This window comes from Rhinopithecus bieti, unplaced genomic scaffold, assembly GCF_001698545.2.
Source record: "Rhinopithecus bieti isolate Rb0 unplaced genomic scaffold, ASM169854v2 scaffold_28528, whole genome shotgun sequence".
NCBI classification, from domain to species: domain Eukaryota; kingdom Metazoa; phylum Chordata; class Mammalia; order Primates; family Cercopithecidae; genus Rhinopithecus; species Rhinopithecus bieti.
Genome location: NW_016813124.1, coordinates 1,435,493 through 1,447,305, shown reverse-complemented (window position 1 = coordinate 1,447,305; position 11,813 = coordinate 1,435,493). Strand labels below are relative to the sequence as shown.

The 11,813-nt window shown below is 36.4% G+C and overlaps 1 pseudogene; it reads left to right on the top strand.

Moving 5' to 3' along the window:
- The first annotated feature begins 2,002 nt into the window (after positions 1-2,002).
- Positions 2,003-11,443, top strand: LOC108512433 (etoposide-induced protein 2.4 homolog pseudogene; annotated as a pseudogene).
- Positions 11,444-11,813: the final 370 nt, after the last annotated feature.

The window sequence follows — 11,813 nt, the reverse complement described above, 5'->3', positions numbered from 1 at the left end:
ACTATGTATTTTTATTCAGACACTTTACATAACTATTCTAGGTCAAGGAATTTGTCCAAAGCCCCATAGCCACTAAGTGGCTGCGCTGGGACTCAGAATGAACTCTCCCTGACTCCAAAGCCCTGGTACCTCAATAGACCACATGACTCATAGAGCTTCCCTAGTCCTGCAAGGTCCTGGAGAGTGACACTTCCACAATAGAAGCAGGATTCCTGTGAGGTTCTCATCCATTTAGTCCTCTTCAGCACTGGGAATAATCCCCTCCAGAGAATGCTTCTGAAGTGCCTTGGAAGGACTTGGAGTAATTTGGGGAAATGGCAGAGCACTGAGTTTAGAAAATCAAGACCTAACATTATATATTTCATTTCTCACCACAGGAGAAATTTGAAAACATGTATCATGCACTCCACATGTCGGCAAATTCTTTTCATTCCTTTTTGGTATTTGTAGGCTATTTATGATTTTCAACACAGACTAAATCAAAATACTGTGCCTGAAACAACCTCTACTCTGAAAGCAAGTGACATAAATATAGATCTGTTGAAAAAACATTTCCTCCTTCTGCAGTGTAGCTGAACAGCTGAGTGTGTCTTGAATTTGTCCTTTGATTTTACCAGAGCAGAGCTCTAAGATCTAAGATCTCAACAGATCATATGCATGTCAGGCTATGACATCATCTCAGAAGGTTGCCCATATCCTAGGCCTGGGGTTGGAGTTGTGAAAGGGTTGTAGTGGCAGTTAGGTAGTCATGAGTCCATAGGTGAGATTCATTCATCGGGCGAAGTGTTTTGGGGTCGTGATGTTTATGGCAAATTAACAAATATAAATTACTGAAAGCAAATTGTAGAACATTATAAATAATAAATCTATATATAAACTAAATGTCAACAGTTATAATTCTTGTAATTTATCATGATTGCAAGTATAATTATTATTCATATCACTGTTAGAAGCAATAGTTTTTGCTGCAGCTGTTGTTTTAAAAATGGTGATAAAAACACTGAGTAAAGCTCTTTGGCCTCCTCCTGTTGCTGTTTCTGGGACTGCTGGCTTGCTAGTTTGGTGCAGACTTGGGGCCTTTCCAGGGAAGCTGCAGCTGGAGAGACTTCAGGTGGTCTGCTGTGACTAAGGAAGAACCTGAATCAAGAATGAAAGCCATGATCCTATGAACGTAGTGAGGTAAGATGGGTCTGGGGTACCACCCTACAATTTTGAAGGAGAAGGACACACACCACTTAATGAACCAGTGGAAGCCTGTGGTGAATGACAGGGTTTCTTCCTGAGGCAGATCAGATTCTGATTTGATGGGTGGTGAGTCCTTGAAACAGACACACCTGAGAAAACATGCTCCTGCCAGCTCTGGCCCAGAGTCTGTTGCAGCACCTCTCCCTAAGAACACAGACAGGGTTCTCCCTTGGGTCTCTGGCCTACCTCATGACCAGTCACCCTGCATTTGGAGACATCGTTGGCAGCTCTTCTTGAACAGAAGTCATTTCCATATCTTGGGTGGAGGGGAAACAAGCTGATAGATCACCATCTGTTCCTCATTTCTTAAAGAAATGAGTCACTTCAATTATCAAGTCTTAATTCACTACTACTATAAAAGGTATAACTTTCATTGACTAAAAATCAAATAAATATTTTTGACCATTTGTAAATTAGAGTTAAATATAAATAAAACAATTTATTTTTAATATTCTAATAATATTGAGCTATAAATTTAAAGAAAATTTAAATGGTTAAATGGGTTTAACTATTATAAATGGTATAAAATATATATTTCTTATATTTTCTCATATTTTGTATATTTTTCTGTATAATTCACGAACTAATCTGCAACTATCACATGTTGCCCCTTTTCCCTCCCTTTGTCATTTTTTTCTTTCTTCATTAGTTCCTTCCTTCCTTCCTTCCTTCCTTCCTTCCTTCCTTCTTCCCTTCCTTCCCAATCAGTCTAAAAGTTATTGAGCAGGCCTTAGGCGAGCAGCAATAGCTTTACAACATGTCTGTAGGTGCATCCCAAGGACAGCTGGTGTTATCAGTCCATATGAGGATAGCTTTAGAGTGGGAATCAAGGCAATACAGTAACAGCACCAGTGGTGGCCTTCTGATAAAGGTTTTGCAGCAGTATGTCAAGGGCAGTACTTTAGGAGGCCAAGGAAGGCTGATTACCTAAGGTCAGGCATTTAAGACTGGCCTGCTTAATATGGTGAAACTCTGTCTCTACTAAAAATGCAAAAATTCGCTGGGCGTGGTGGTGGGCACCTGTAATTCCAGCTACTAAGGAGATTGAGGCAGGAGAATCTATTGAACCCAGGAGGCTGAGGTTGCAATGAGCTGAGATCATGCCATTGCACTCCAGCCTGAGCGACAAAAGCAAAAACTCTGTCTTGAAAAAAAAAAAAAAAAAAAATGATCATAAACATTTGAAAAAGGAGGCAGAAGTTTAGTTGGTATAATTGTAACCCTGTTCTGTTTCTTGAGTCTTATAATTTTATTTTTAAACAACTTATTCTCACACCATCAGTTAGAATTTTTCTTTTAGAAACGTAGATAAATCACATCACTAGGAAGAACTTTCCAGTGACTTCCTAGCTCACAGAGAAGTCTGAGTCTTGTTAGAATAGAGTCCCTGAAAGATCTCATTTCCATTCTCTCTCCAAAGTCAATCTAATCTCAATTCCTCTTGTTCTTGGCCATAATCACTTGGCCCCTTTAATAGGGACCCCTTTACTAGACTTGTTTCTCCCCTCTCTTTGATGAATAAAGTTATCCTTTCCCCATCTCCTACTCTTCACCACCTGTATGCAGCAGAGTCAATTCATTCCTAATTTTCTTGTCCTTGGAAAAAGTATTAAAGTATCCTAATTCATTTATGTTGACTAGAATAGTTCATCTTTTCCAGAAATTCTGAACCTATTCTCTCTCTCTCTCTCTCTCTTTTTTTTTTTTTCTTGTGGAGTCTCCTCCTTGTATGTTCTCCTTACTCCAAACGGAAATTAAGCCCTGCCTCCATCATTAAGCCTATCATTTTTTGTCTATCCCTCTTATTCAAAGAAGAATCACAAACAAATAAAAACAAGTAAAAAGACTTGAAATCCAGAGCAAAGAAATTGGGCACTGGGTTGAGACTCCATTCTGTTGTAACGTCCTGGTATTTACAGCCCTTTCATACCAAGCTGTATCAGCATGTTTTCTGGTTAACCAAAAAGCCAGGATAATATATGTATTTCAAACTTTTATCTTCATTGTATTTGGTGTATATAATTCTCATCTGATGTAAATTGTACTGAAAATCAAATACACTGCATGAACAAAATGCACTTCAATTTGTTTTGATAATTAAACAACTTAAAAGATAGTGTCACCTAGAAAGGAGCAAATTAATTGAGTGGATAAATTGAGCAGTTTGCACTTTGATGTTTCCTATTCTATTTTACTTTATGTGTGTACATTTATGGGGTACAAGTCTTATTTTGTTACATGAATATATTGTGTAGTGGTGAAGTTGGGGTTTTTAATGTATTCAAACCCCTGATAATGTACATTGAATAATTTCTCATCCGTCCCCCTTATTGACCATCTTTCTGAGTCTCCAGTGTCTATCTTTCCTCACTCTATGTCCACGTATCCACATTATTTAGTTCTCATTTATAAATAAGAACATGTGGTATTTGACTTTCTTTGAGTTGTTTCACTTAAGATAATGGCCTCCATTTCTATCCATGTAGCTGCAAAAGATATAATTTCATTCTTGTTTATGGCTCAATAGCATTCTATTGTGTTCATATATATATATCACATTTTCTTTAGCCAATATCTTTGTTATTGTGAATAGTGCTGCAATAAGCATATGAGTGAACATTTTTCTCCAGGTTTCCTTCTAGTGTTTTGAAAGTTAAATTTATTAGTCAAAAACTTACATGTAAGTCTTTATCTTGAGTTGAGTTTTGTATATACTGAGAGATAGGGGTCCAGTTTTATGCATCTGTATATGGCAATCTAATTTTCACTATTTATTGAAAAGAGTGTGCTTTCTGTCGTGTATGTTCTTGTCGACTTTGTCAAATATGAGTTGGCTGTAGATATGTGCCTTTAGTTATGGCTTTTTTATTCTGTTCCACTGATCTGTGTGTCTATTTTTATATCAGTACCATGCTATTTGGGTTACTACAGCCATGTAGTATAAATGAAGTCAGATAATGTGATGCTTCTGGCTTTGTTCTTTTAGCTTTGTCTATTCAGACTCTTTTTTGGTTCCATATGAATGTTAGGATTGTTTTTTCTAATTCTGTGAAAACTACATTCCTATTTTGATGGAGATGGCATTGAATCTGAGGATTTTTGAGGGCAGTATGGTTATTTTAATGACTTTGAGTCATCCATGAGCATGGGATGCTTTTTCATTTGTTTGTGTAATCCACAATTTCTTTCATCATTGTTTTATAGTTTCCTTTGTAGAGATCTTTTACCTCCTGAGTTAAGTATATTCATAGATATTTTATTTTCATTTTGTAGCAAATGTAAATGTGATTGCCTTCTTGATTTCTTTCTCGGCAAGATTATTATTTGTTTTTAGAAATACTACTGATTTTAGTATTTTAGAAATACTACTGATTTTCTACATTGATTTTGTATTCTGAAACTTTACTGTATTCATTTATCAAATCTGAGAGTTTTCTCTTAGAGTCTTTAGGGTTTTCCAGATGTTATCTCATATTATCAGCCAACAAAAGTAATTTTACTTTCTCTTTTCCAAATTGGAAGACTTTCATTTTTTTTTTTTTCCTTGATTGCTTTGACTAGAATTTCCAGTACTAGGTAGCATGCAGTGGTGAAAGCAGGCATCCTTTTCTTGTTCCAGTTTGTAGAATGAATGCCTTCAGCTTTTCCTTGTTTAGTTTAACATTGGCTGTGGATTTTCCATATATGACCTTCATTATTTTGATGCATGTTCCTTCTATGCCTGATTTGTTGAAGATTTTTATGAAAATGGATGCTGAATTTCATCAATGCTTTCTCTGCATCTATTGGGATGATCATGGGGTATTGGTGATATATCACATTTATCGTTTTGCATATATTGAACCATCCTTACATCTCTTGCGTAAAGTCCACTTGAACATGGTGTATTCTCTTTTTAACATGCTGTTGGATTTAGTTTGCTAGTATTTTATTTTTGCATCTATGTTCACCAGAATTTATAAAAACATTTTAATATTAGTCATATTTACATCCAAATAGAGGTGTGAATAAAATAAAATAAAACTGCAGGTAAAGCAGTTTGGCTATGGACAATGATTGTTTCTCAAAACAAAACCGAAAAGGAGAACTCAGCGTCTCAAATACTCAAGAGGTTTTTATAAATATATACTTGTACTAAGACTATCAAAAGCAAATTGTATTTTAGAGCTATTAGGTAGGCCTCTGGTAAAAATACTGGCAACTATAGTGGTTCATCTTCAAATTATAAAAATATATTTGAGATAGGGTAACAGAAAAGACTACTGACAAATGAGATTTTAACTGAATTCTATTTTCCTGTTGGTTAAGGTAATGTTGGTTATATGGATTACAGTTGTCCTGAGAAATAACTGAGAGCACAGGACTCTTAGTGCATATAAAGAAGTCACCCATTTGAGTAGATGCCCTATATGGGTAGGTTATAGGAGAATCTACTGTTATTTTGAAATAGAATTTTTTAAAAAGAAATGGAACTAATATCTTAGAAACATCCACATACCCAATTCTTATTAAAAATATTATGAGGTAGGAAACAAGTCATTGTTAAAATAATCTAGCTATTAAAACCAGACAAGATATTCAAAATTAGAAATTTCATCTCAAAATATCTCAGTGGGCTAATAAATGGAACCTATAGTGTTAATAAAACAGAAACTTCATTCCTAGATCTGATGATGATAAAATAAAAAGGGATTAATAAAGTATTTTAAAGGCAAGTATAAATAACGATTTTAGTAGGGAAAACCTAATTTTATTGGTGTCATATCTGTATGATTATTTCAAACTTGTTGCTCCAGTAGCCCATGATTGTGTTGTAGCAGGACGAGTGGCAGACAAAACTCCTCAGACACCGAGTTACAGAAGGAAGGGGTTTATTCGGCCGGGGGCATCCGCGAGACTACAGTCTCAAGAGCCGAGCTCCCCGAGTAACCAATTCCTGTCGCTTTTAAGGGCTCACAACTCTAAGGGGGTACATGTGAGAGGGTCGTGATTGATTGAGCAAGCAGAGGGTACGTGACTGGGGGTTGTCTGCACTGGTAATTAGATCGGAACAAAACAAGATAGGGATTTTCACAGTGCATTTCTGTACAATGTCTGTAATCTATAAGATAACAGAACCAACTGGGTCAGGGGTTGATCTTTAACTACCAGGCCCAGGGTGTGGTGCCGGGCTGTCTGCCTCTGGATTTCATTTCTGCCTTTTAGTTTTTACTACTTCTTTCTTTGGAGGCAGAAATTGGCCATAAGACAATATGAGGGGTGGTCTCCTCAGTGTTACAGCCTAAACAGTGATGTTTGACTAAAAAAAGATGTTTGACATTATAGTTCTTACAAATCTATTTGTTACATATTCCTTTACCGATCAGTTACGGTTCATATTCCACTGTAAATGAAATACAAATGGATTAAATAAGAATGAATGCATTTTTCTCTTATGTAAACCAAATAATCTTAAGAAATAGTTAGGCATCTGTGATGCCGCAATCTGAGACTCATGACTGGGATACCAATGCTAGATTTCAAACTCTAATTTTATGCCCTAATTCTGATTCATTTATGCATCTATTCAATAACTAATTACAAAGGACTTGCTATCAAGCGGACCCTTGGCTTGGCACTTAAAATAGTTTTGGGAAAAATAGAAATGGTTTCTGTTCATGTAATATTCACTGTCTTATAGTCCAGTAGTAGAAACATAAGTTAAAAATAAGTAGGCAAATAAAGTATAAATATTAGTACTTTAAGGAAAAAATTTAGTATATTATGAGATAGTGTTTAGTAGATTGTAGAAATAGCCACAAATACTTCCTCTTTCTGTATTCATGCTCTTATAATAGTATATTGCAGATCATATCATACAGAGATAAAGTCTAATTTTCACTTAGGTGAATCATACACCTTACTTTGGCCAATAAGTCTTTAGCAAATATGGTGCAAGCAAAGTATTTGCATATTGAGGATTTCTCTTTTGCCATATGTTGAATTTGAAGCCACCACGAGACTATAGAGGAGAAATAAGAAGTTCCATTTTTCAGACAGCCAAACCCCAAATATGTGAATCAGGCCATTCAGGACCAGCCAGGTCTAAGTCAAATGGCCAACTGATCTCAGAACCTGTGTCTGACCTTAGAGATAGGAGTGAGCCCAGCTGAGACTAGCAGAAGAACCATACACCAGAACCCAGGCCAAAATACTGATACATGGAATTGTGAGTGAAATAAATAGTTTTTATTCAAGCTACTAAATTTGGGTTATTTTGTTATGCATCAAAAGCTAACTGGTAATAAAGGATATTGGGGGAACTAATTTAGCTTACAGAAACCTGGAAGACTCCTCAGAGGAAAGTATATGATGGAGAATGAGAAGTCAACTAAGAAATGGCAGGAGGAATATATTTAGACAGAAGAAAAAGCATATTTGAAAGCTTTGCGTGAGGAAGAGCTTAATATATCTGAAGAAATAGGAGAATGTCAATTTTCTTTGTTAGAATTCTTCCTTGTTCCTGAATCTGAATGTCTTTCTTCCCCAACCTGCTTTGCATACAGCCTCAGATTTGAATTTTGATAATTGGGTTTCTACCCAATTTTCTATGTTTAATAAAACACACACACACACACACACACACACACACACACACACACACACACAAACTGTCTTGATCATCCACCACTGAGTTGCTCTTATTATTACCATACTCTTTTCACTGGACGACAGTGTTCCCCCAAACTTGAGCTTGCTGGTTTGGGTCTTGCTATCTGATGACAAACTTTCCTGATGTCCATTTCTTGTCCTGGGCTTTGAGAATTGACATTCATAGATTTGCTGTCTATTGTTTCTTACTACACCCCACTGTAGAAGTTTGGATTGGAAGAGTAATTGTAAAAGATGCTCATGAAGACAAAAAGGTAGATGATAGAAAGACAGATTTATGAGCAGTTAAATGAAAAAAGTAAGTTACAGAGCAACACATATAAGATAATCTAATTTTTGTACAAATAAAATAATACACTATTTTGTTTATTATATACTACCCATATATATGAACACACACACATATATACATATATATGTGTGTGTATATATATACACACACACCAACTTAATAGTGGTTACTTTTAAATCCACAGTCCTAGGATTATTTTTTCTTTGTTTTCTATCCCTTTATGTTGTTTGAATAAATTGAATTCAATTTTCTAAAGAATGCTCACTCAGGAAATATACATTCATTAAGTTGGCTACTGAGATATATGCCAAAAATTCAAATTTCCTTTGTCAGTTCATAAATACCCACATCTAGCACTTACGGGTATGATTAAGGGTGGCAAAGTCAAACAGGACTTGGGGGTGCCAATGTATGTGACTAAACTTCAGGAGAGACAAACTAGTTAAAAACTCAATATAATGATTGCACAGTTTGCAACATATCATCAAAGTTGATAGGCTCTCACTAGGCTTTAATATTTTATTATATGAATCTATGTCTACTAGTTAATTCTTTGTTTTTTTCTTTAAAAAAGAAAACAAAGAATAATTAAAATATGTTTGTTAATTGAATTTCTCTATTTTGAATTTTTGTCTCTAGAGAGAGGGAGCAAGTAAGGTAAATGTAGCAACTTGATATTTTGCTTTTCCTGAGAGATTCAAAGTCAAAATAATAAAGCAGCAAGAGCCATAGGTTTTCAGCATCTTTATTCTTTACATGTAAACATACATGAAATATGTTAAACACCCACATATCTAATCACATTCCAATTACCTTGTGAGGTTTAGGGCAGGTTTTACCCCTCTCCTTGCTTTTGAAATTGTGGAAGCTGAGGCTCAGCATTAAAGGAGTCAGCTAGGGTCACACACTGGGCCAACTGACTAAAGGGTTTTTTGCAAAGATCAATATAATAATTATCTGGATAAGTTTAAATTATTCCCCCAAGGACAATATTTCAACTCATATTTCTTTTTATGAATAGTTTCTTCGGAGGACAGTTTAGTTTATGGGGCAGTTTTATTACAAAGTATTTGGCCCAACTAAATTTGATTTTCTAGATGACTAAGTAGCTATTTATTGTAGGGAAAGATTTTAGATAATATGAAAAGGTCAGGTAAGAACTGAAATATGTAAATTTCATGTCATCATTCATTTTAAGTCAACTATTTCTTCATTATGTAAAGAATTTATATTTGATTTCTCTGTCATAACACTCAAGTAATAGGAGACTGTTTCATTTTGTACTGATAAAATAAATAGAAATTTGGACTTTCTTCACAGAAGCATAGCCATCTTCAAGCATTTACATAGCACTTTATATTTCTAAACTACTTTACAATTTTTATGTTGCTCATACCTTTCAACAACCTTGTGAATATGTCAATGGTATTAACTTAAATAGGAAAGAAAAGACATAGAAAGTTAATTGACTTCTCCCAATAAATAAGATTTTATGTTTTTACAACCTCATTGAATTATTAGATTAAAATGATGTTTTCCTTTTTATTTGTCTTCTATTGTTCTTTGTTATTGTTAAAAATTTATCATGGAATGTAAAATGATTATAGTTCTAGGAACAAAATAAGGAACCAAAATTTTTCTTATTCATATCATAGCATAAACTTGTTATCAGGGCATTTTATTTTAAAAAAATTGGGTTTTGCAAATGCAAATAATAAAATACATTTTGTTGATATCTAAGGATTAGTTTTCATCAGATTCTATTTTATTTCATTTTAAAAATGTTCATTTGTATAATTTACTGTATAAACACCTCACCTCTATGAATTACTTAAGAGTTGAAGTAAATTACTACTAAGTTAAAAATTCCCACCAAATTAAGTTTATCTAGGTCTGATCATTAGTTAAGAAATGTGTTTTAATTTGGCTCCTGTATTTCACCCCAACAACTCCTCTAGGTAGGCATCGCTATCAGAATAATAAAATAGGGTAATGTTGCAAAAATAGGTGAATACATTCCAAATCCTAATAAAATCTCTGCTATGCAATTGCCTTAAGAAATAACGCATACCTGGGCCCTTCTCTGGGTTAGGACACTACCTGCCTTTCTTCGACATTGCGCCTCTCCCTATTGCTGGATTCGAGCATCTAGTTTTGAGATGGTAAAAACACCCCAAATGGAGTATTTGATTCCGTTGTCAAGGTCCTGGAGAAAGGTTTGATAGTCAGTCAGCCATCTCTTCACCACCCATATTATCAAATACACAGAGGAGAGAGAAGTGCCCCCAAATCTCTCATCATGAAGGACTTGCCGCTTCACCACCGGGTCTCTGGCTGGTTCCCTCACCACCATCGCCCTAATAAGCTCCTCCAACCCTGACTGCCAGCCCTGCCAGGGTGCTCTCAGGGCCGGGACCACTGCGCCCAGAAGGGCAAGTAGCCTCCTAGCACAGAAAAGAGCCCAGAGTATAGAGCAGAAGCAAGAGAGTGAGCCACGTATTGTTAGGAGAATTTTACAGTGTTGCTCTTGGAATGGGCTTCAATCTCCTCTTGTTTTATGGGATATTTATTCCTGTGCTTCAGTCAGTAACAGCCCGATTTATTGACTGATTTATTGATCATTACATGGAGATGTTTGCTTATGGCTGGAATTCTTCCTCACGTCAATTTCCAGTGCTCTTTGGGTTATCCACTGGTTTGTGCTTTGCAAAGTTGTGAATGCCATTTGATGCCAGGATACAGTTGACCTGGCTTTTGAGGTATTAGGGAGAAAGCCTCACCCATTCCCTAGTGGGAATTGCTGACACGATCTTCACCCTTTTGATGACATGGTCTTCACCCTTTTGCTGTAGGCTCTTTTCCTGATTCAGGGAATGTTTGTGAATCTCCTTCCCATACATTTTGTTGGTCAGCTGGTTAGTCTCTTTCACATGTCACTTCTCTCTCTCTCTACTGCTTCGAATATCCTTGGTTCAATAAAGGAACTGAAATGCATCAGCGGTTGTCTAACATAGAAAGTACCTGTCCTTACTACTTTGGATTGGTTTGTCCTTGGCTTTTCTCACAGCAATGCAGCCCTCATATATTATCAGCCTCTTCCAGTTGTGCCTCTTCTCCTTGGTGGTCTTGTTAAGCAACAGACTCTTCCACAAGGCAGTCTACCTGCAGTCTTTCTTGAGCAACTCAAATTCTGCAGAGAAGTTCCCGTCACCACATCTATCTCCTGCCAAACTGAAGGCTGCTGCAAGCTGCTGAGTCTCCTGCCATCCAAAGGAGATGGGTAAGATTGGAAAAGGTTGTGGCAGCTCTTTTACCTGTTCACCTACCCCTGAAAGGGAAGGCAGGACCCACTCTGCCAAGGGCCCTCTGCTTATTCCCTTCTCTCTGAGGAATTGGAATGTTTGTCTCTGGTGCCTGTAAGGCAGGATCTTCCTGGGACCAGTGTGTGGATTTATTTATTTATTTACTTATTTATTTCTTGAGATGGAGTCTTGCCCTGTCATCCAGTCTGGAGTGCAGTGGCACTACCTCAGCTCATTGCAACCTCTGCCTCCCAGATTCAGGCGATTCTCCTGCCTTAGCCTCCCAAGTAGTTGGGATTACAGGTGCCTGCCACCACGCCCAG